Genomic DNA, 23817 nt, shown 5'->3' on the forward strand with positions numbered 1-23817 from the left:
ATGTAGAGAGGGATCTCTTAAAGGACTTAAAGCTTAGGGAAGATTTTAATGTGGTGCTCTGTAGGAGAAGGAGGATCGGGCTGCTTTCTTTTTGTATTGAGGTAGACTAAGTAAAGTGTTGGTACTGGATCAGAGGTTATAGGAAGTAGGAACAGCCACAGCCGGGGAAAGCATTGCGTTCAGGTAGGGTGGGAGTTTCCCCGAAAAGCTCTTAAACACAAGGCTGGAAAGATGAAGGGTGCGTCTGGATTCCAGCGACTTTTAGCATGTCACAATGGTGGGCCCTGTAATTACATTGTAGCACAATCGGCAGAACGAGTTATACAATATATTGAGTTTATTAATGTGGGATTGCGATACAGATGCATATACTACATCCCCATAATCAATGATTGGCATCAGCATTTGCTGGACAATCTTTTCCTTTACTGAAGGGCTTAGGCAGGATTTGTTTCTGTACAGGGCACCTAGTTTTGGATAAAGTTTAGATGCAAGCTTTTCTATGTGCAGGCCAAAAGATATATTGGGGTCTAACAACATACCCATGTATTTGAAAGAGTGGACTGCGGTCAGTGTGCCATTTGAAATTGTTTTGATGGATAGGTGGGAATTGTGTAATTTGTGTAATTTAGGTACTGTTCCAAAGATCATTGTGACAGTTTTGTCAGTGTTCAGGAACAGTTTGTTTTTTGCGATCCACTTTTCTACCTCTGTAAACTGGTCTTGGAGCACAGCCTCAAGCTGCGGTAGATCGGAATTGCTCACATAGATTACCGTGTCATCTGCGTACATGTGTACATTTGAGGATTTGCAGACATTAGGCAGATCATTTATAAATAATGAAAATAGTAGGGGGCAGAGAATGGAACCTTGGGGAACACCACACGTGACTGGGAGAGGGAGGGAGTCGCTGTCAGAAATGGACACATATTGCGAGCGATCCGATACATACGATCAAAACCAGTTTAGTGAATGATCACCAATACCTGAGTTTTTGAGTTTGTGCAGTAGAATGTCGTGGTCTACTGTGTCAAAGGCCTTAGCAAAATCAAGGAAAATAGCTCCAGTTAGGTCTCCTTGTTCCATGCCAGTTTGGATGTCATTGCAAACTTTTAAGAGGGCAGTTGTAGTGGAGTGATTCTGGCGAAATCCCGATTGATCAGGAGTCAGATAGTTTGATTGTTGGTAATACTCACATAGTTGCATATGGACACGTTTTTCTAAGATTTTTGACAAAACTGGGAGCAATGATATAGGGCGATAGTTAGAAACCAAAGTAGTGTCACCACTTTTATGGATAGGCACTACTCTCGCAGTCTTCCAAAGTTTGGGTATGTATCCAGACACCAAGGATTTGTTAATTAGAGTTGCGACGGGTTTAGCAATTGCCGGCGCACTAAGTTTCAACAGCATTGCTGGGATTTGGTCAGGTCCGGACTGGTTTTTCATTTTTAGATTATTAAGATGTTTTTCAATGACACTAACAGGTACAGGTCTAAAAATGAACTTGTCTATATTGGGCGTTTGCAAATTTAGTGAGACCTAAAACACATTTGTAGTTTCAGGATGGGTGCCATTTATTAGCTTGGCAATCAGGGCAGTAGAGCATCCAACAAAATAATTGTTAAAGGCATTTGCTACATCTAAGGGAAGTTGCAGGGTTTGGTTATCCACTTTGACAGTGGAGGGTTGGGAGTGGATTGGGGGAGTTTGTAGTTTATTTATGACTTTCCAAAAGTTTCTAGGGTTTGAGATGTTATTGTTCAGATTTTCATAGAAATATTGGGCCTTGGCCAATTTTGTTTGTTTTGTGCATATATTTCGCCATTGTCTATACGCACAGTGATCATTCATAGAGCCAGTACGCTTAAACTTTGACCACAAAGAATCCCGAAACTGGTACATTTGGATGAGGTCAGCTGTGATCCAGTTCATATGTGCTCCTTTTACCCTCACCTTACGCAGCGGGGCATGCAGATTCCAAATTTGTAGGAGTTCAGACTGAAAGAATTAAATAGCACAGTCTAGATCTGGGATAATGTTTAATCTGTGCCATGGGAGGTTCTTGATGTCCTTTAGAAAGGATTCAAGATGAAATTTTTTGAAGGACCTAGTTATTTTAACCTTGGGAGAGGATTTAATAGCCTTTATTTTGCGCACACAGTACACTAAACAGTGATCACTGAAAGTGTTTGGGAGAACACCGGCCTCCTGGATTCTATCAGGAGAAGTGGAGAGAATCCAATCTAGCAGGGTATGGTTAAGGCTTTTAATGTTTATGCGAGTTGGGGAGGAGATTAATTGCGTTAGCTGCAAAGTCTTAAACAGCGTGCAAGAACTATTATTTTTAGGATTCAGCCAATCAATATTAAAATCTCCAAAGACCAACAGTTCACTTTTAGGGTTTTGAGCAATGGTTTCACTAAGGAGATGGGCTATGTCAGAAAGGGAATTCACAGGGGAGCTAGGTGGGCGGTAGATTCCTGCAACAATGATTGAATTACTGCACGGGATCTCAATTGTGCCAGAGAGGAAATCAAAGGAGGACTAAGGTTTTGTAAAGGGGTAAACTTTATGGAATTGTCAACATAAATAACAATGCCTCCTCCTCTCTTTGCTCTGTCATTTCTAAAACATGAATACCCCTGTATTGCAATGGCGGTGTCTGGTATTTTAGTCGTTAACCAAGATTCTGAGAGCACAATGATTTTTGGTTTGTAATGGGAAGACCAGACTTGCAGTGCATCCAGTTTAGGGAGTAAACTACAGATGTTGCAGTGCACAAAAGAGAGGCCTTTTTAGTGGGGAGATTAGGACTAGAATTCGCTGGGGGACCAGGGTTAGACTCCACATCATTTGCAAGGGCAAGTAACATAAGGAATAGGAATTTGGACATCATTTTTGTTTGGGAATATAGTGAATGGGATACTTTATAATTTTGTGAGGTGTGGGTAGGAGGGCTATTTTTTAGAACTCTGCACCAGCACTCAGCAGATAAGTTACAAGGACACAGCATGCCATGGTGTATGATAATTTGTGTTCCAGTTTGAGGTGTGTGCTTATGCTGGTAGTGGTGTGAGCAAAATTGAATTGAAAAAAAGGGTTATTAAGAATATCAGTATGGTTATATTTGGATTCATGTTAGTGGTATGAGGTGTGTAGTTGAAAATGAAACTGAAACATAAATTGTGAAAAACAAAAATTAAACAAAAAGTATATAGTATTGGTGTGTGATATATCTATGTTTCTTGGCATCTTAGCAATTATGGCCTCAAAGCTACAGTTCTCTGATGCATTTGCAATAATTCGCAGTTTAGAGAATACCTCTAAAATAATTCCTTTTAACATTACAGATATATTTAAACTGAAATAATCATCCACAAAAATAACAAATAGATTAAATATAGTTAAGCTATATACTGTGTTATAATATTATCAGTAGCTTAAAATATATAACTACCTGATGATCGTTCCTCTACTTCCAACATGGCTTCCTGGAACAGACACACATATCATCCCACATTTGCTAGTGTGTATGCTAAGAGTTTTTTTATAAGAGTTGTTTTAGGTCACTGCATCACGGGTAACACATTGTTACTGCTTGCTTAACCACCCATGGACTTCTTGTAGAGAAACGTGTATTAGTGGTGTATCCACCTTAAATGAATGTATAGAATAAGGAAAAATACCTCAATAAAATAAGTATCAATGGGAATGAATCCTATACATAAAAAACGGAAAAAAATCATAGCATAATACTGCAATAGTAAGTGGATTTAATATAGCAGTCTATATGGTCCCACTCACATGAGTTGGAGCCTGTTAATGGATAAACTGGCTCAGGTAGAATCACTTAGGGAAGAATTTCCAATGAAGTCCAAAAGACTGGAGCTTGATCCTCAAAATATGAGAGGGATAGGATAGGCAAAACACCAATTTAGAAATCGAGTGCTCGTTGTTGGCATTACAGAATTTTGAATGTAAGATTTGATATGCTTTTTAAATAAATGATACTCTTGTTATATTTCTAAATTGGTGTTTTGCCTATCCTATCCCTCTCATATTTTGAGGATCAAGCTCCAGTCTTTTGGACTTCATTGGAAATTCTTCCCTAAGTGATTCTACCTGACCCAGTTTATCCATTAACAGGCTCCAACTCATGTGAGTGGGACCATATAGACTGCTATATTAAATCCACTTACTATTGCAGTATTATGCTATGATTTTTTCTGTTTTTTTATGTATAGGATTCATTCCCATTGATACTTATTTTATTGAGGTATTTTTCCTTATTCTATACATTCATTTAAGGTGGATACACCACAAATACATATTTCTGTGTACTTATCACAAGCGCTGCACACTTTCCTGTATTGTTGTGTTATGTTATTTGTGGGACTTTGGTGATTAAATCCCACTAGAGTGTTTCAGAAGCTGTTTTTTTAGCGCCACAAACTACACCTTCTGTTTGTTTTTTCTTGCAGAGAAATAATCCTTCATTCACACACGCTCTACTAATATGGTGCGAACTAACACCAAAGTGAGAATTCACAGTAGCTAACCTGGAAAATTTTAGTGAAATATGCTTTCAGTTTGGTTAATCTGGCCTTAAAGTTGAAATTCAGTTTCACTTTAAATTGTAATTTTAGTGAATAAACCTGCAAACTTTAATTTATGTGTTACATTTTTACAAGCAGGCACACAAAAAGAATTAAAAAAACGTGCAAGAGTTAGGTGCTCACTAAATCCATTATACAGGCAGCAAATCTTACAAGGAGTCCCCAATCTTGTGAAAACATAAAAATCAAACAAACAGAAGTAGATTGCGCCTGGAGAGAATTGCTTTGTCACAATAATATATATACGTACACTGTTTACTTTGTAGTGCCAGAGATTTTATGTGAAGAGAAAAACAATAAAATCGTAATCACTAACTAATTGTGTTGAGAGTAATGAACTCTGTCGCAATATCCCTGGCAACCACCAGAGGGAGATGATGAAAATTAACAATAGACTGCAATAGAATGCTCGGCCATATTAGTTGGTCTGAACGGTGGAACGCATGGAAGTGCGTCATCATTGAAAGACATCCGTTTTACCGTGCATCATTTACCGGCAAATACAAACAGCTGAGGAATGGAACCACAGGAGCGCTTTGCCAATGGGTAATCTATCCAATCATAAAAGAACATGGAAGAATGCCCACCATACCACCAATGAACTTCCAGGATCCACCTTATTTAAGGGGATTACAGGGAGGGTAGTATTAGGCTTGTTGGTACACTTGATTTTATATTTTAGTGTATTTTATTGTATCTTTATAATATTGGTCCCTGAGGAAGTTCCCTGAAGGGAATGAAACGTGTAGGACTGTTTTTTAACCCCTTAAGGACACATGACATGTGTGACATGTCATGAGTCCCTTTTATTCCAGAAGTTTGGTCCTTAAGGGTTTAAACAATATTATTTTAGAAATTTATGCCAATAAATTGTTTTTACATCCATACCATTTGGAGTGTGTGACCTTCCTGGTATCCAGATTGGAACTACTGTTGGCAGTGGGACATACCCTCTCCCCCCATAACCATAGGAGAGGCACCCTAAAGGGCTTGCATTTTCACAACTAATCTGTGAGTGTAACCATTAAATGTTGGACGATTGAGAGGCTATAATAGTATTATACTATGTTGTATTTAATTTATATGTTTTAGTGATATCAGCTGGATCCCTATCTTGTTTGTATTTTATACCCTCCTAAAAGCATGCTTGTTCATGCTCAGCTTTCTTCAAATTCCTTCTTTCTTCAAATTCAGACTTGCAACCTGATTTCCCTCTGTAAATCTAACATTTCCAATGTTATGCTACCACTAACCTACCTGCCCAACTCTACTCCCATCCATACATCCACCCACTCTTGCTCCACCTTTCTTAAGTCTCACTTGTCCTCGAGACTTGGCTGTAAGAGCGCTCCGATTGGTTGGCGTACTAGGTCATATTTTAAAGCATGGAGCATTTTCCCATGCTTTGCAATAGTATGTATATAAGGGTCTGCCCCCTATTAAAGCTCATTCTGGGGTGAATCCTCCAAGTGTGAAGATGGAATTTGTTTTTTATTGTGACGCGTTTTAGAGTCTTTACGGCTTTTTTTTCACTCAGGTCTTTTTTCAGAAATTTTAAATAGTTTAGTCAATTATCATGGATTTTAATTTGGCCTTTTTATAGCTGAAGATAAGAAGGATGACAGCAAAGAAGACTTCAAATGTTTTGACAGCTTTTAGTTTATTGCCCCCCACCCCTTTACTTTATTAAAGATTAGAGGGCTAGGTAGGAACTTCAATTTAATTTTCGGGGATGCCTAGTCATCCGGGAGGGGGACATTACCTTGGGAATGGATTATGGCATGTCCACCCCACTATTTTAGAATTATTTAGAGACCCCATCTGTCGCCCAGGGAGGGACACTGGTCATCTTTATTGTTATTATTATTAGGGTCCCCAACCAATGCCCATGGGTGGGGGCTAGGTGTGGGAACATTAGGTCCTACCCCATGCATATTTAAAGTAATCCCCACCCTATATCTCTCCCCATGCACCATTCACATGGATACATGGTAGATGTCAGCACACTTGCCGTACGGCAGTAGGTGAGGACACATGGAGGTACAATATCTCCATTATTGTAATATCAGGATATTATTAACGCCCATATGATTTTTATTTATTTAATTTTGTCTTTTTTTTTTCAATTGCTTTGTTGTGGCAACTGGCTAGCAAGCACATAATTAACCCTTGCACCACCAATTTGTTATTATTATTTTTTTTTACTATCTGCCCACTGACAGATACAGATACTGACAGAAACATTCCGTTTACCTTCAGCCTCTGTATAGTCATTAATAAATCTTTGAATTATATTCTGTAAATTGGTTTGGATGCAGATATTAGTGATTTTGCAGAAATTGTCAAATTGACTGAATCCTGACACTTCAGATGTTGTGAACTACATTTACCGTAATGCCCTTACACCTATAATGATGGCAAAGTGTCAGGGGGGATGTGGTTCACTGGGCAAAAAGTCCTTCATATCATTATTTCACTTGCCAAAAACAAGTGAATAATAACTTGCAAATGTTCATCCTGCTGGTTGCATTCGGTTATCTTCGGCTGCCATGCAGTCATTAATAAGTCTCCAATTCATGTGCTGTAAATTGGATTAGATGCAGATGCAAAGAACATTTACAAAATCATCAAACCCACTGAATTCTGACACTTCAGATGTTGTGAACTACATCTTCTATAATGCTCATACAACTATAATGATGGCAAAGCAGCAGGGGAAATGTAGTCCAATTGGCAAAAGTAACTCAGAATTATAATTTCACTTGCATCTTCGGCTGCCATAAGTTATTGATAAATCTCCAAGTCATGTGATCTATATTGGTTCGGATATAGATATTGGTGATTTTCTGAAGAAATTTTACATTATCATCAAACCGACTAAATTCTGACCGCACTTGGCTTTAGTATATCTGTTAATTGCCAATGCGGTCGGAATTCAGTCATTTACACCGGATTTTGCCTAAACAAGCTTACAATTGTAGATTATGCTAGCTTTAGTGTACTGATAATCTTAATTTTATTAATGACAGGAGGCGAGTATTTGCTTAAGACTTTCTTTACTTAAGCTTCACTGCAGCACTTTTTTACTTAGTAACAGGGTAACCAATCAGAAAAAAGATAACATGGTATAAAAGTCCCTCCCTGTGACGTCACTTCCTCTTTCTGGCTGCGAACAAATAGGAACAGGAAAACTGTAAAGGGAACCGATAAGAAATCCGGAATGCCAGACGAGAAAGTTGATGCTTGAGAGGGAACAGGAACGAAAACATGACTTCTAGGAGAGCTGAGATGATGCTTGAGATGGAACAGCAACTAGTCCTCTTGAGGGGCTTTACGCTGAAACGAGAGAGCAGAGTCGAAACCAAGGATTAATCCGAGAAATCATATATAATAGTCCACCTCCCCTAAAGTGTTAATTTATACACCCATGGAGAGAAATCCTTAGCCCCCCCTGGTAGAATATACATAGCATGTTACTCTAATCTTAGATAAACTTACCTAAAGAGGCGACCCAAGGGGGGGGGGGGGGGGAAACGAAGGTGAATGGGTGGGAAATACTCGCCTCCTGTCATTAATAAAATTAAGATTATCAGTACACTAAAGCTAGCATAATCTACAATTTTATAACATGACAGGAGGCTTCGTATTTGCTGTTTTAACGCTCCCCCAGGAGGGCTAAGGAAGCGTGCACAGCTGGACGAAAGTAGAAGTTGCGGAACGTCTGTTCCCTGGACGTCTGGTTCCCAGTCTGCTGAGTGAAGGATGTCCCGAAGAGAGGCTCCAGCGTTGAATGCTCCTGATGCCGCCGCACCCCTGATGGAGTGGGCTCCGAAGGAAGTTTCAATCCTGGCCAGGGAGAGCAACCACCTAACCCATCTGGCAAGGGTTGTGGTTGATACAGGATGATGGGGTCGGACGTATGAGATCAATAGTTGGCTGGAGGAGGTTGAACGTAGAGAGGAGGTGACTGATAAATAACGAGAGAGAAGCGAGACCACACACAATTTTGGATGGTTAGGGAAATAAGGGTAAAATACTGAAGTGGAGTTTGATTTTGTCCGTCTGGATACGGAAAAGGTGACTCATTCTGGGGAGAAGTTGATAGCGTTATGGTCGAATGCTCGAACGTCTGACACTCTTCGGAAGGAGATTAGGCAAAGTGAATTTTGCTGAGAGTTGACGTAGGGTTAAATCTTCGTTGTTCGGCCAAGCTTCAAGGAAGCGAATTATGACATTAACGTCCCATAGATGAGAATATTTCGGTGTTGGGGGGCGAGCTAGTTTAATGCCCCGCAATAGTCTACAAACCAATGGGTCCTGGACAACTGGAGCTCCATCTAGAGGCACGTGGGCCGCTGAGATTGCTGACCGGGCAACGTTGATGGAACGGTATGAGCGGCCTAAGTCGAACAGCTGTGAGAGGAAATTCAAAATGAACTGTCTAGGGGCTGTAAGGGGATCGGTATTCCGTTCCAGGCACCAATTGCACCAAGCACCCCAGGAGGAAAGGTAGCATCTTCTGGTTCCAGGTGCCCAAGAATCCCAGAGGAGTTCCTTAGCTCTCTGCGATAATTCTCCAAAATTCCAGGATCCCCTGAAAGAGTCCAAGCCACTAGTTGGAGGTGGCCCTGAATTATCATCGGATGAGGGTTTCCTTGAGGGTCCTTTAGCAGGTTGAGCCATGGAGGTAGAAGGAGGGGATGTTGGCAGGATAGGTCCAGTAGATCTGGGAACCATGCTTGGCCCTGCCAGAGCGGGGTGAGTAGTACCAGCGTGACTTGTTGTCTGCGAATCTGGAGAAGGACTCTCGGGATCATTGCGAAAGGAGGGAAGGCGTAGGCTCCCGTTGTCGGCCACTTTTGAAGGAAGGCATCTACCGCCGAGCATTCTGGGTCTGGTAGCCAGCTGAAGAAATGTGGGACTTGAAAATTCGTCCGGGAGGCGAAAAGGTCCAGAATAAACGGTCCCCTGAGCTTGGAGATGTGGAAGAAAACTGATTTGTGCAGGCGCCAGTCGCTGACGTCTCTCCAATGTCGGGAGAACCAATCCGCAGTAATGTTCGTCTCTCCTGGGAGATATTCTGCTCGAAGTGTTATGTTGGGTTGGAAACAAAAATTGTAGATGTCTTTTGTCACTTCGGATAGGGTGCGTGATCTGGCCCCTCCCAGTTTGTTGATGTTTTGGACAGCTGAGATATTGTCCATTCGAAGGAGGATGCAGCAGTCTGAGAGGTGGTTGGCCAGACTGCGGATTGCGAACGAGCCTGCAATTAACTCCAGACAGTTGATGTGGAGAGAGTGTTCTGCCGCGGTCCATGGTCCCCCGGTGGAAGTTGTATGACAAGTTGCGCCCCAGCCTTGGAGGCTCGCGTCTGATTCCACCACAAAGTCCGGAGTGGGGCCGAAAATTGCTTTGCCACCAGTCGAGTTCCTCCTTCACCAGTCGAGTTCCTCCTTCACCTCGGTAGTGATCGGGACCCTCTGGTCGTATGATGGATGGGTCTGGAGGAATTGAGCCTTCAGGCATTGCATGGCCCGATAGTGGAGGGGACCTGGGTAGATCGCCTGAATGGAAGCCAAAAGCAGGCCTACAATCCGAGCTAAACCTCGGAGAGGTATGTCCACTTGTCGAAGTGTCTTGCGTAGTTCCTTCCTGATCGCGGTTAGTTTGGATTGAGGTAGGCTGAGAACACAGGTAGAGGAGTCGATCTCGAAGCCGAGAAATTGAATGATTTGGGATGGAGTCAGTGAGGATTTCGCCTTGTTGATAACGGATCCCAAGGATTCGATCAATGAAGATGCGTAGTTCGTTTGTGACTGTAGACTGGATGCGTCGTCGCAGAGTAGTAAGAGGTCGTCGAGGTAGATTAGGCAGCGAATGCCTCTTGCTCGAAGATGTGCGGTGACTGGTTTGAGCAGTTTGGTGAAGCACCATGGAGCGGAACTCAGGCCGAATGGAAGGCAGGTGAATTGGAAGATCCGGTGGCGCCAAAGAAAGCGGAGAAAACTCCGGCTGGATGTATGTACCGGTACGGAGAGGTAAGCATCCTTGAGGTCGAGTCTGGTGAACCAATCGCCTGGTCAGAGGATGTCTCTGAGGAGATGAATCCCTTCCATTTTGAAGTGCCTGTATATCACGAATGTATTCAACTGGCGAAGGTTGATTACTGGGCGAAATTCGCCTGATTTCTTCTTGACCAGGAAGATGGAACTTAGAAAGCCTTTGTCGTGTGGAGCTGGTTGAATAGCTCCTTTTGTCAGTAAGGAACGTAGTTCCGAATCGAGGAGGATGGTTTGAGCTCTTGACATTATCGGGTAATGGGGAAAACCTGTTTGAGTAGGGAGAGAATAAAATTCTATCAAATAACCCCGAACTGTGTTTAGGACCCAGGTATCTGAAGACAGCGTCTTCCACATATCTACACAATGTAATAACCTGCCCGCATGATAAACCGTTGTAAGGTGAAAGGTAGGAAATCTCACCTGGGTATCTGTTGCGTCCACGGGCTCTGCTTCCTCTTCCCCTGTCTGCTCTTTGGGTGTAGAAACCCCTTGATTGGTAGTTGGGGAAGAAGGATGAAGTGGGGGGTCGCTGGCGTTGGCCTGTGGCCCAGAAACGGCTGACTGTACGACCCCTTGAACGGCCAGCCCTTCCAAAAACCCGTGAGGGTTGTTGGTGGAATACTCTTTTCATGGATGATTGTGCCTTGTTCAAAGTAGTGTATAAGTTTACATGCTTGTGTAACTCTTTGATATAGGGTTCTCCAAATAATAGACCCTTAGCCTTGGGGCCCAATTCTTTGGTTCCCAGATCGGTTAGTTTGGCATCCATACGCAGCAGCACTGCTTTTCTACGCTCCGTACATAGGGAAGTATTTGCATTGCCCAGCAGGCAAATGGAGCGTAGTGCCCATTCTCTTATAACCGATGGGTCTAAAGGGCCCTCGTTAGTGAGGGCTTCATCAGCCAATAGTAGAATTCTTGCCAGGGGCCCCAGGATATCTAACATCTTGTCCTGGGTGAGGCGTAGGCTGCGTTTGATGCCCTTTTTTAGGGTCACGGCCAGTTCTGGCTAGGTATGTGTAGAGCATTGAATCGAACTCCGGGGTCATGGCAACTTTGTCCGGCAAAGTGGGCCTAGGGCATTCAGCTCTTAGGCGCTTGCGGACCTCCCGGTCTAGTGGTCTCCTGATCCAGAATTGGATTTATTGGGAGAGATGAATTGGGAGTGACCATTCAGAAGACCGAGGATATCTGATATGCCGTGGGTCAAATAGAGGTTGTCCCAGTGTATCCATGAAGGTTTCGGCGTCTTCCGAAGGATTCTGTTCAGGTACAGAATCCTCTGTTGTGAGATCTCTTTTGAAATCTTGAGGGAAAGGTGCCCCTTTAAAAGAAGCCACAGGCCAGTCTTCTTCGTCTTCAGAAGAGTGGCCGGCTTGCCATTCATCTAGGATGGCCAAGGGGTGTAAATCAAAAGAGTCGTCTTCTTCCTCTGACAGAGTAGGTTGGGTGGGATGTTTCGCTTTGGTGTCAGTCTGTTTTGGGCGTTTTGCCGGTTCTTTCCCCTTGCGTTTGAGTGGTTCTGGCCCATCCCCTTTCCAATATCTTTTATTGGGTTTGGAAGGGTTCCTTCTTGTGGAATCTGAATCATCCGCATCTTCCTCAGAAGGCGGGGGCTCAGAAGTTTTTGGATCTTTAGGCTCAATGGGCAGCACCCGAGCCAGTGAAGCGGCAACGGCCGCATTTATAATAGCTTGCAAGTTTTGGTCTTGGTTTGAAGCCTCCATAGCAATAGTGATGATACCTATGGGGCAGAATAGGCCAGCATTAGAATGTATTTGAGGCCGTCCAAAATAACACTTTATTAACTTTATTAAGATTTTTTAAAACAGTGCAAGCTGTAGCTGGGGGTCACCCAGTCTTAATAACCTCCGGGAGTAATTATTTCAAACCCGTGTAGAGGTATAGCGGCACAGACAAAGCGGGCCAATCATGGGCTGGATATCATAACAGCAATCATAAATATATTTAGGGATTTACCCTCAAAATAATTCAGTATTAATGTGATGAAAAACTTTTGGCTGAATGGTAATGGGGTTATTCCCAACGATAGTATTGAGTAGTTTAATATGAATTTGAAATATAAATATTTGGTCCAAGTAGTACTTTAAATTCACCACCAGGGGGAGTAGTATAAGCCAGTAACTCATCAAACTGAAATTACAAAGTGAGGTATTTCCAAGGGGAGTAAAGTCAAGCCTACTCTGAGGTAATATTATTATTATCTGAAAAATAGTAGTATAAAATATATATATTTTTTCAGGTGTTAGAAATAGAGATACTGCCGTGAAGTGCAGTTAAAATGGCCGCCGAGTGGCTATTTGGGCTCCGATCGCGGCTCCAAGAAAATGGCCGCCGCGATCGCGCTCATGCGCACAAGGAAGAGAAACGGCCGTTTGGATCTCGCAGAGGAGCGCGAGATCCAAGATGGCCGCCGTGCGCGCTCGGGGCCGCTGGAGGCGTTCTCCACGGCCCAGAAAGCCCGGGAAAACGGGGCAAAATATGCCGACCGCAACCCGGACTGTTTAAACTGTATATTTTAAAAATAAAAATTTAATACATTCAATAGATACACAAAACAGAAACGGAACTGTAAGAATGAGAAAAGAAAATAAGGTGACAATAAGAAAATAAGTTAAGAGAAACTTAGGGAAAAATAAGATAGGGTAGGAAACAAACACCTAGGAATAAGAACCATATTTAAAGTGAAATTATGACAGAAACAGATAGGTAAAAAATAAAGAATAAAGAATAAACCACAGAACCCACAGAGAAGTAGGAGACAGTGGCACTCTGACCTGTACTGGTGTGAAGCAGCAAAGAAAGAGGAAGTGACGTCACAGGGAGGGACTTTTATACCATGTTATCTTTTTTTCTGATTGGTTACCCTGTTACTAAGTAAAAAAGTGCTGCTGTGAAGCTTAAGTAAAGAAAGTCTTAAGCAAATACGAAGCCTCCTGTCATGTTATAAAATCTAAAATACCAATTTGAAAGCTGATAGTAGCCATACCGTGTTTAAGAAAAAGTGAAGCAGGTTGTATATAAACTGATCTTAGCCACAGAAACTGATATTCAGTTTACAATGTGGTACAACACATTGTGATGGTGGAACTGCTTATGGAGGTTAAACCAGTTATTCCATAAACTCCTGATTATCCAATCATCCAGTGAGCTGTAGAGCTAAAACATACACAGTCCATGGCTTTGCTGTATCTGAGCAGAGAGCAGAAAGGGCTCAACCTAAGTTTCCAATGCAATTACGTAAAGTTGTAAAGATACGTAAAGCAGTGGTTCCCAACCCAGTCCTCAAGTACCCCCCTACCAGCCCAGGATTTAGGGATTACCCTGTTGTGTAAAGTGTTTTTTTTTCTTTTCTAAAAACATCTTAGACACAACTGGGCAATCCCTAAATCCTGGGCTGGTAGGGGGTACTTGAGGACAGGGTTGGAAACCCCTGGCATAGTGGAACCATTACAGAATAAGTTACACGAGTTACAAAACAAGAGTTGGTGCAAGGTACTCTCTGCAAATTTTCTGCTAGGGGTCAGTCATGGCTGCAGACTTTGCAAATGTATTTATACTCATTTTCGGTAATTTATTGTTTCATGGCATAGATACATCAGTGACATAGTAATGTTACAGAGCAGGGGAGAAATTAGTTAGTACAAGTTTTTAAATACATTCATTCTTCTTATATAAAAATCCAAAAATGGTTGTTGTACATCAATCGCGCATCTTACGTTGGACCTAGGGGTAATCTGCCATGGGAACAGAAATGACAATAATCAATGCAGATTGTCCAGCTTGGCATGTAATTAAGCAGATAGACAATGCATTTCAAACTTCATCATGCATTTCTTCAAACTCCCTCAGCATCAGAGCACTGAGTTAAAAACAGGTTTTACACCAAGGCATGGGTTATGATCCTGAAGGACCAATGGCCAGAAACAGTCGTAGACTGTACAGGCATTACTTCTGGTGTAGAAGTTGAAATCTTCCTGTCTCTCTACAAAATTAGTTATCACGATTCACAAAAGTAATTTTTGAATTTGACTTACCTTGTGAGGAGTTTTATCAAGTTTAGTCTCTCCCCAACTTGTTTGGTACCTAAATATACATCTGCATATCACAATCATGATGTGTTTGCATATATTTTACAAGAAATAATGTTATGTTTAAAAGTAAGGATTTAATATAATAATTTGTGAGCCAGATAAAATGTTGCATGCCACGGTGGCACAAATACATGTCTTACGTGACTGTGTGCAGCTGTGTATTGCTAGAGTTTGGATAATTCATTTTTACTAGTTCATTGTAGCAACATATTATAAATAGAACATTGGGAATAAAAAGTCCAATGTTTTCCATGGTGATGGCTTGACTTTAGAGTGTCTCACCACAATTAATTTACTTTAGTTTTTCTTTTGATAGTTCAACATCAAGCATGTCTATAAACTATAGTATACTTAAAAGAGTAGAATATGCACGTATATACAGAATGAAATAATTATACATAGTAACTCTAAGGGTCAAGGTTAACTCTTACCTTGAAAGAGTAGAAGGACTGAAATGAATCTCAAACCAATTCCTCGATTGATCCAGTCCATTGCAGATGTGTGTGTGTCAATATTATAGGAGAGAAGAAACTTCAAATAGAAGTTATCAAAGATATTTTAGAAATTTTAAAAGTTAAAAATATAGAAAGGATGTGAGTTAGTTGAAAACATATAGGTCATCTTGAAATAGCATGCATGTAAAACTACTGGTTTTTAACTTTTAATGGTTTTGTCCAATGGTGCGACTAACCACATCCTTTAGACGTGAACATGTATTGGATGTCAGTCTCTACACTAAGAGAGTGAAACATCAGTTTGTCTATGTTAAAGGACCAATACAAATTTGATTATTTTGAAAAAAGAGGAAAGCATAGATAGTTAAATACCTTAACTGTTATTATTAATTCTTAGAATTTTTTATGATTTTAGAAAGATATCTGGGTATTTAAAAAAAATAATAAGAAAGTACATTCAAAAAATGAATAACAATGTAAGTTAAATAAAACTACCAGCGATCTAAGTCATGATAACATACAGAAGTACTGATACAAATAAGTAATAAAGAGCTTCATCTGGGTATTTAATATGGAATTATAGAAATAATGTGCAGTTCCCAAAAGAAAACAGATGGGAAAAGCTACCTGGTATAGAAAGTAGAAGAGAAAGTAACCTTGTAACGATTAGCTAGAACTAGTAAAATACACGATGAGTGAAAAATTATAATTTAAAAAAGCATTTATCAAATCGCTGTGCACTTTATTTGCACCACTATGCACTTTAACATTTATTTGTTTATAACTTCATTTTCTCTGTCTAGTCAGTTTTAAAGGGAGAGAGGTTATCTTTGCATATCTATACCTTGTGCTATGCTTTTCTATTGATATACACGGAGGCTGTGCCTATTTACTATACATGTTAGTTTTTTTTAATTTTTATGCAGTAGCCTTTTTGTACAGTTTGCTGTTTCTAAACTACTTAAAGGATCACTATACAGGGAGTGCAGAATTATTAGGCAAGTTGTATTTTTGAGGATTAATTTTATTATTGAACAACAACCATGTTCTCAATGAACCCAAAAAACTCATTAATATCAAAGCTGAATATTTTTGGAAGTAGTTTTTAGTTTGTTTTTAGTTTTAGCTATTTTAGGGGGATATCTGTGTGTGCAGGTGACTATTACTGTGCATAATTATTAGGCAACTTAACAAAAAACAAATATATACCCATTTCAATTATTTATTTTTACCAGTGAAACCAATATAACATCTCAACATTCACAAATATACATTTCTGACATTCAAAAACAAAACAAAAACAAATCAGTGACCAATATAGCCACCTTTCTTTGCAAGGACACTCAAAAGCCTGCCATCCATGGATTCTGTCAGTGTTTTGATCTGTTCACCATCAACATTGCGTGCAGAAGCAACCACAGCCTCCCAGACACTGTTCAGAGAGGTGTACTGTTTTCCCTCCTTGTAAATCTCACATTTGATGATGGACCACAGGTTCTCAATGGGGTTCAGATCAGGTGAACAAGGAGGCCATGTCATTAGATTTTCTTCTTTTATACCCTTTCTGTCAGGGCTCCGCGGGCAGCGGTGAGGGGAGGCTGCAATCCTCTCGCAGCACTCACCCTCGGTCCGTCGCCGCCCGCGGTCCCCTCTCCCCTTACCGTTAAGCGAGCGGCGTCCTCTCCTCCTGACACGCCGCTCGCGTCCTCCTCTCCTCCTCCCAGCGGCAGCATGTCTAACGCTGCACGCTGGGAGCCGGCACTATTATCTAAGCGCCGGGGTCACTCACGTGACCCGGCGTTAAAGCTACAGTGCAACAAACACAGTGGGGGGTATAGATATCCCCCACGTGTGTTTGTTAATACTGATTGGTGGTTAGCCAATCAGGATTCAGGCTAGGATTTAAATACTTACCTTTCCTGTCTATCTGTGCCCTGTTGTGGTCTTTGCTTTATAGTATCGATTGTGAACGTGTGCTTTCTGGTTACGTACCCTCTGGCTTGTTATACTGACTTTGTGACTTTCTCCTACCCTTTGACCTCGGCTTGTTTCTCGTTATTCTGTTTTCTGGTTCCCCTTACTCGGCTTGTCTCCTGACTATTCTTTGTGTGCTTAGCCCGGCCACTCTAAGGACCGGTACAGCACACTTTCTGTGTGTGTGTCTGTGTGTGTGTTAGCGTGTTGGGTTCCCCGGGATCGTGACATTACAACAGGGGCATAATGGAACCTGCTGACATACCACAGCTCCTAGTTAATCAGGAGGCTAGAATGGATGGCTTGGACCACCGTATGGATCAGTTTGCTCAAGCTTTGCAGACCATACTGGCTCGTACTGCACACCTGCAGCCTGCCGTCCAGGAGGCGGTTGCTGCTGTGTCCGAACCCATTGCCACTCCAGTACCCGTTCCTGCCCATGTAGTCCATATGACACCGCCACAGCGCTATAGTGGTGACCCAGCATTGTGTCGTGGTTTCCTCAATCAAATTGACATCCATCTGGTGATGAATCCACGTTCCTATCCCACCGACAGATCCAAAATTGCCTTTTTGATAAACCACCTGTCTGGGAGAGCTTTAGCATGGGCAAACCCCATGTGGGAAAATATGTCTCCTATGTCCTTTGCGGATTTTTTGTCCGCATTCAAACGCACGTTTGATCAACCCGGTAGGGTTGCCTCTGCTGGCAAAGCTCTGCTTAGGGTTCGACAGGGTAACAGATCTGTAGCGGATTATACTATCGAATTCCGCACTCTAGCAGCTGAAGTGGTTTGGAATAACGACGCCCTCGTAACAGCCTTTCAGGAGGGTTTGGCCGCTTACATACTGGATGAAATAGCATCCAGGGAACTGCCTGTCCTTCTAGATGATATTATAGACTATGTAATCCTTATTGATAACCGCATTAGAGAGAGACGTAGTCAAAGACGGCTGGATACACGGGTGTTACCTGCTCTACCCAGTACTGCATTACTAGCGTTACCCGCTCCTAGGCAACCATCCCCCGAACCCATGCAATTGGGTGCTACGGGGTTAACTGAGGCTGAAAGAACGTATCGTAGAAGGGAGGGGTTATGTCTCTATTGTGGAAAGAGGGGTCACCACTGTAATACATGCCCTAAATTACAGGGAAACTCCAGCACCTAAGGCCTAGAGAGGGGTCGGCCTCGGGTGTTATGACTTTGTCCCCTCATGTGTCCATCTCCAGACCATTTATTACGGTCTCTCTTTTGGTCAATAAAACCACCATAACAACTAAAGCCTTGATCGATTCAGGTGCGGCTGACAACCTTATGGATGAGACCTTTGCCAGAACCGCAGCCTTGACTTTGATCCAAAAGGCCACACCCTTGGCCGTTGAGGCCATAGATGGTAGACCCCTTGAGAGACCTCTGGTGACCCATGAGACCCAAGATATAGAGATGTGTGTGGGTGCTTTACACAAGGAAAGGTTAACCTTCCAAATAATTGACTCCCCTACTGCTTCCATAGTTCTGGGTTTTCCCTGGTTAGTGAAACACAACCCAGTACTTGATTGGGGTTGTTTAGACATACTCTCCTGGGGGGAATCTTGTCAACGAGACTGTATGGCCCAAGTACGTCCCATTTGTTTACTTAACGTGCCCACGGCTAAACCGCTTTCTGTTTCTGTCCCTTCTGTGTATGCAGACCTTGCTTTGGTTTTCGAAAAAAGGGAGGCAGATAAGCTACCCCCACACCGTGAGTATGACTGTGCCATAAACCTATTACCGGGTACTATGCCTCCTAGGGGTAAGGTCTACCCTCTTTCTGAGAAAGAAAACCAGGTCATGGAGGAGTACATACGAGAGGCCTTAAGTAAAGGTTTTATTAGAAGGTCCTCCTCTCCTGCTGGTGCTGGTTTCTTTTTTGTGGCAAAAAAGGAGGGCGATTTGAGACCGTGTATAGACTACAGAGCCCTAAACAATATAACGATTAAAAATGCCTATCCGATTCCCCTCATTACCGAATTGTTTGATCGTGTCAAAGGTTCTAGATATTTTACTAAACTAGACCTCAGGGGGGCTTATAACCTTGTTCGTATTAAGGAGAATGATGAATGGAAAACGGCGTTCAATACGCGTAGTGGGCATTACGAGTATCTGGTCATGCCTTTTGGATTGTGTAATGCTCCTGCCGTTTTTCAGGACCTCATAAACGATGTCCTTAGAGATCTACTGCATGTCTGTGCTGTAGTCTACCTAGATGACATACTTGTATATTCTCCAGATTTGAAGACACATCATACTCATGTTAGGATGGTGCTTAAAAGGTTGTTGCAGAATGGTCTTTATTGTAAATTAGAGAAATGCTTATTCGACCAAACCTCTGTACAATTCCTGGGTTATGTTATTTCTGAACAAGGATTCAGCATGGATCCTTCAAAATTGGAAGCTATACTGTCCTGGCCCCTTCCCCAAGGACTTAAGGCTATACAGCGATTTATAGGGTTTGCTAATTATTATAGAAAGTTTGTTAAAAACTTCTCATCCATTATTTCCCCTATCACTAAACTGACTAAAAAGGGTTTACACCCCAGGGTTTGGAATCCTAATGCTATTGTGGCCTTCGAGACTCTAAAAAAGGCATTTGCCACTGCCCCTGTGTTACACCATCCTGATCCTTCCCTTCCCTTTGTACTGGAAGTAGACGCCTCTGAATCAGGTATAGGAGCAGTGTTGTCACAAAGACAATCGTATGACGAACCCCTCCTTCCCTGTGGTTACTTTTCAAAACGCTTGTCAGAGTCTGAAAAGAATTACGACGTTGGGAACAGGGAATTATTAGCTATAGTGATGGCATTTAAAGAATGGAGGTACTTGTTAGAGGGAGCTAGACACAAGATTTTGGTTATAACCGATCATAAAAATCTATCCTATATCGCAGATGCTAAGAGGTTATCCTCTCGTCAGGCTAGATGGTCTTTATTTCTCTCACGTTTTCAGTACATAATCACATACAGGCCTGGTTATCGAAATGTCAAGGCTGATGCCATCTCCCGCCAGTACGAACCTGTAGATTCTATTACCTCCACTCCTGAGCCCATTGTACCCACAACTAATATAATAGCTACTACCCGTTTGGTTATCTCGTCTCTTTTTCTTGATGGTATCAAGTCATACCAACCCCAAGCACCCTCTGAGACACCTACTGGTAAGCTGTACGTGAAAGTAAAAGACAGAAAGAAGTTGTTGACTTTATTTCACACAGCCAAAACGGCTGGTCATCCAGGGGTTACCAAGACTTACAAGGGTCTTCTCCAACAGTTTTGGTGGCCCTCACTCAAAAAAGACGTGGTAGATTACGTGCAGGCTTGTCGTGTCTGTACACAGTGTAAGTCCCCTAATGTTAAACCCCTGGGACTCCTTATGCCCCTATCTGTACCCAAGAAACCGTGGACACACTTATCCATGGACTTTATTGTGGATCTTCCTTCATCTGATGGGCAGACAGTAATTTTGACTGTAACGGATAGGTTCTCCAAAATGGCGCACTTCATTCCGCTTAAGAAGCTACCTTCTGCGGTTCAGTTGGCTCAGGTGTTTGCCAAAGAAGTGTTCCGCTTGCATGGTATACCACAAGATATCGTATCTGACAGGGGCCCTCAGTTTGTCTCTCGGTTTTGGAGAGGCTTTTGTGCTGAGATGGGGGTCTCCTTATCATTTACTTCCTCCTATCATCCGCAATCTAATGGAGCTGCCGAACGAGCAAATCAGTCTGTGGAGTTGTATTTACGCTGTTTCACGAATGCACACCAGGACAACTGGTCCCGTCTCCTTCCCTGGGCTGAGTTTGCCAGGAACACTGTGTCTCATTCTTCTACTGGCGCAAGTCCTTTTATGGTGGCTTATGGGTTCCAACCCGCTGTCCTTCCCGGTGTATTCTCCGACAAGGGAATGCCCGCTTTGGACGAGCACCTCGCCTCCTTACGGAAGATGTGGGATCAGGTCCATGCTGCTCTTTGTCGTGCTGCTGCTACTCAAAAGAGGTTTGCTGATCGTCGTAGGTGTGCGGCTCCTTCTTATGCTCCGGGTGATAGGGTTTGGTTGTCCTCTAGGAATCTCCGCCTTAGGGTTCCCTCGATGAAGTTCGCGCCCAAGTTCCTTGGTCCCTATAAGGTGTTGCGTAGGGTGAATCCTGTATCCTACTCCCTGGCCTTGCCCCCTTCCATGCGCATACCTAACACCTTTCACACCTCCCTTTTGAAGCCCTTGCTCTGTAATCGGTTCTCTGGCTCTCTCAGGCGTTCCGATGCCCTCCGCGCGGTCTCTAGTGACGTATATGAGGTGGCTGCTCTCCTTGATTCTCGTTTCTCTCGAGGTCGGTTGCAGTATCTGGTTGATTGGAAGGGTTATGGCCCGGAGGAGCGGTCGTGGGTTTCTGTCTCTGACTTGGACGCCCCCTCCTTGATCCGCTCCTTTCATGCGCGGTTTCCTTTGAAGCCTTCGGCTTCCCGCCCCCTGGGCGGTCTTCGAGGGGGGGGTTATGTCAGGGCTCCGCGGGCAGCGGTGAGGGGAGGCTGCAATCCTCTCGCAGCACTCACCCTCGGTCCGTCGCCGCCCGCGGTCCCCTCTCCCCTTACCGTTAAGCGAGCGGCGTCCTCTCCTCCTGACACGCCGCTCGCGTCCTCCTCTCCTCCTCCCAGCGGCAGCATGTCTAACGCTGCACGCTGGGAGCCGGCACTATTATCTAAGCGCCGGGGTCACTCACGTGACCCGGCGTTAAAGCTACAGTGCAACAAACACAGTGGGGGGTATAGATATCCCCCACGTGTGTTTGTTAATACTGATTGGTGGTTAGCCAATCAGGATTCAGGCTAGGATTTAAATACTTACCTTTCCTGTCTATCTGTGCCCTGTTGTGGTCTTTGCTTTATAGTATCGATTGTGAACGTGTGCTTTCTGGTTACGTACCCTCTGGCTTGTTATACTGACTTTGTGACTTTCTCCTACCCTTTGACCTCGGCTTGTTTCTCGTTATTCTGTTTTCTGGTTCCCCTTACTCGGCTTGTCTCCTGACTATTCTTTGTGTGCTTAGCCCGGCCACTCTAAGGACCGGTACAGCACACTTTCTGTGTGTGTGTCTGTGTGTGTGTTAGCGTGTTGGGTTCCCCGGGATCGTGACACTTTCTTGCCAGCCACGCTGTGGAGTACTTGGACGCGTGTGATGGAGCATTGTCCTGCATGAAAATCATGTTTTTCTTGAAGGATGCAGACTTCTTCCTGTACCACTGCTTGAAGAAGGTGTCTTCCAGAAACTGGCAGTAGGACTGGGAGTTGAGCTTGACTCCATCCTCAACCCGAAAAGGCCTCACAAGCTCATCTTTGATGATACCAGCCCAAACCAGTACTCCACCTCCACCTTGCTGGCGTCTGAGTCGGACTGGAGCTCTCTGCCCTTTACCAATCCAGCCACGGCCCATCCATCTGGCCCATCAAGACTCACTCTCATTTCATCAGTCCATAAAACCTTAGAAAAATCTTGAGATATTTCTTGGCCCAGTCTTGACGTTTCAGCTTGTGTGTCTTGTTCAGTGGTGGTCGTCTTTCAGCCTTTCTTACCTTGGCCATGTCTCTGAGTATTGCACACCTTGTGCTTTTGGGCACTCCAGTGATGTTGCAGCTCTGAAATATGGCCAAACTGGTGGCAAGTGGCATCTTGGCAGCTGCACGCTTGACTTTTCTCAGTTCATGGGCAGTTATTTTGCGCCTTGGTTTTTCCACACGCTTCTTGCGACCCTGTTGACTATTTTGAATGAAACGCTTGATTGTTCGATGATCACGCTTCAGAAGCTTTGCAATTTTAAGAGTGCTGCATCCCTCTGCAAGATATCTCACTATTTTTGACTTTTCTGAGCCTGTCAAGTCCTTCTTTTGACCCATTTTGCCAAAGGAAAGGAAGCTGCCTAATAATTATGCACACCTGATATAGGGTGTTGATGTCATTAGACCACACCCCTTCTCGTTACAGAGATGCACATCACCTAATATGCTTAATTGGTAGTAGGCTTTCGAGCCTATACAGCTTGGAGTAAGACAACATGCATAAAGAGGATGATGTGGTCAAAATACTCATTTGCCTAATAATTCTGCACTCCCTGTAGTGTCAAAACAAACTTGTTTTTCTGACACTATATAGTCCTTAGGTCCCCCCCAACCGTCAGCCCCCCCCCCCCCAACCCCCCCCCTTCAGCCACTTACCTTTATCCAGCACACTGGGGACCTCTCCTCCCCCTCCGACACCAGCTCCCATGTGGAGCCGAATGCGCATGCGTGGCCCGAGCCGCACACACATTAAAAATGCCCATAGAAAAGCATTACTCAATGCTTTCCTATGGACGTTCTGCGTGCTCAATGCGATTTTCGCATTGAGTGACGGAGACGTGCCTCTAGCTGCTGTCAGGAAAACAGCCACTAAAGGCTGGATTAACCCTGCAATGTAAACATAGCAGTTGGGACCTGGCACCCAGACCACTTCATTGAGCTGAAGTGGTCTGGGTGACTATAGTGGTCCTTTAAGGGTATCCACATGAGACATGATTTTGTATCCC

This window comes from Pelobates fuscus, chromosome 3 (genome assembly GCF_036172605.1).
Source record: "Pelobates fuscus isolate aPelFus1 chromosome 3, aPelFus1.pri, whole genome shotgun sequence".
Classification (NCBI taxonomy): Eukaryota; Metazoa; Chordata; class Amphibia; order Anura; family Pelobatidae; genus Pelobates; species Pelobates fuscus.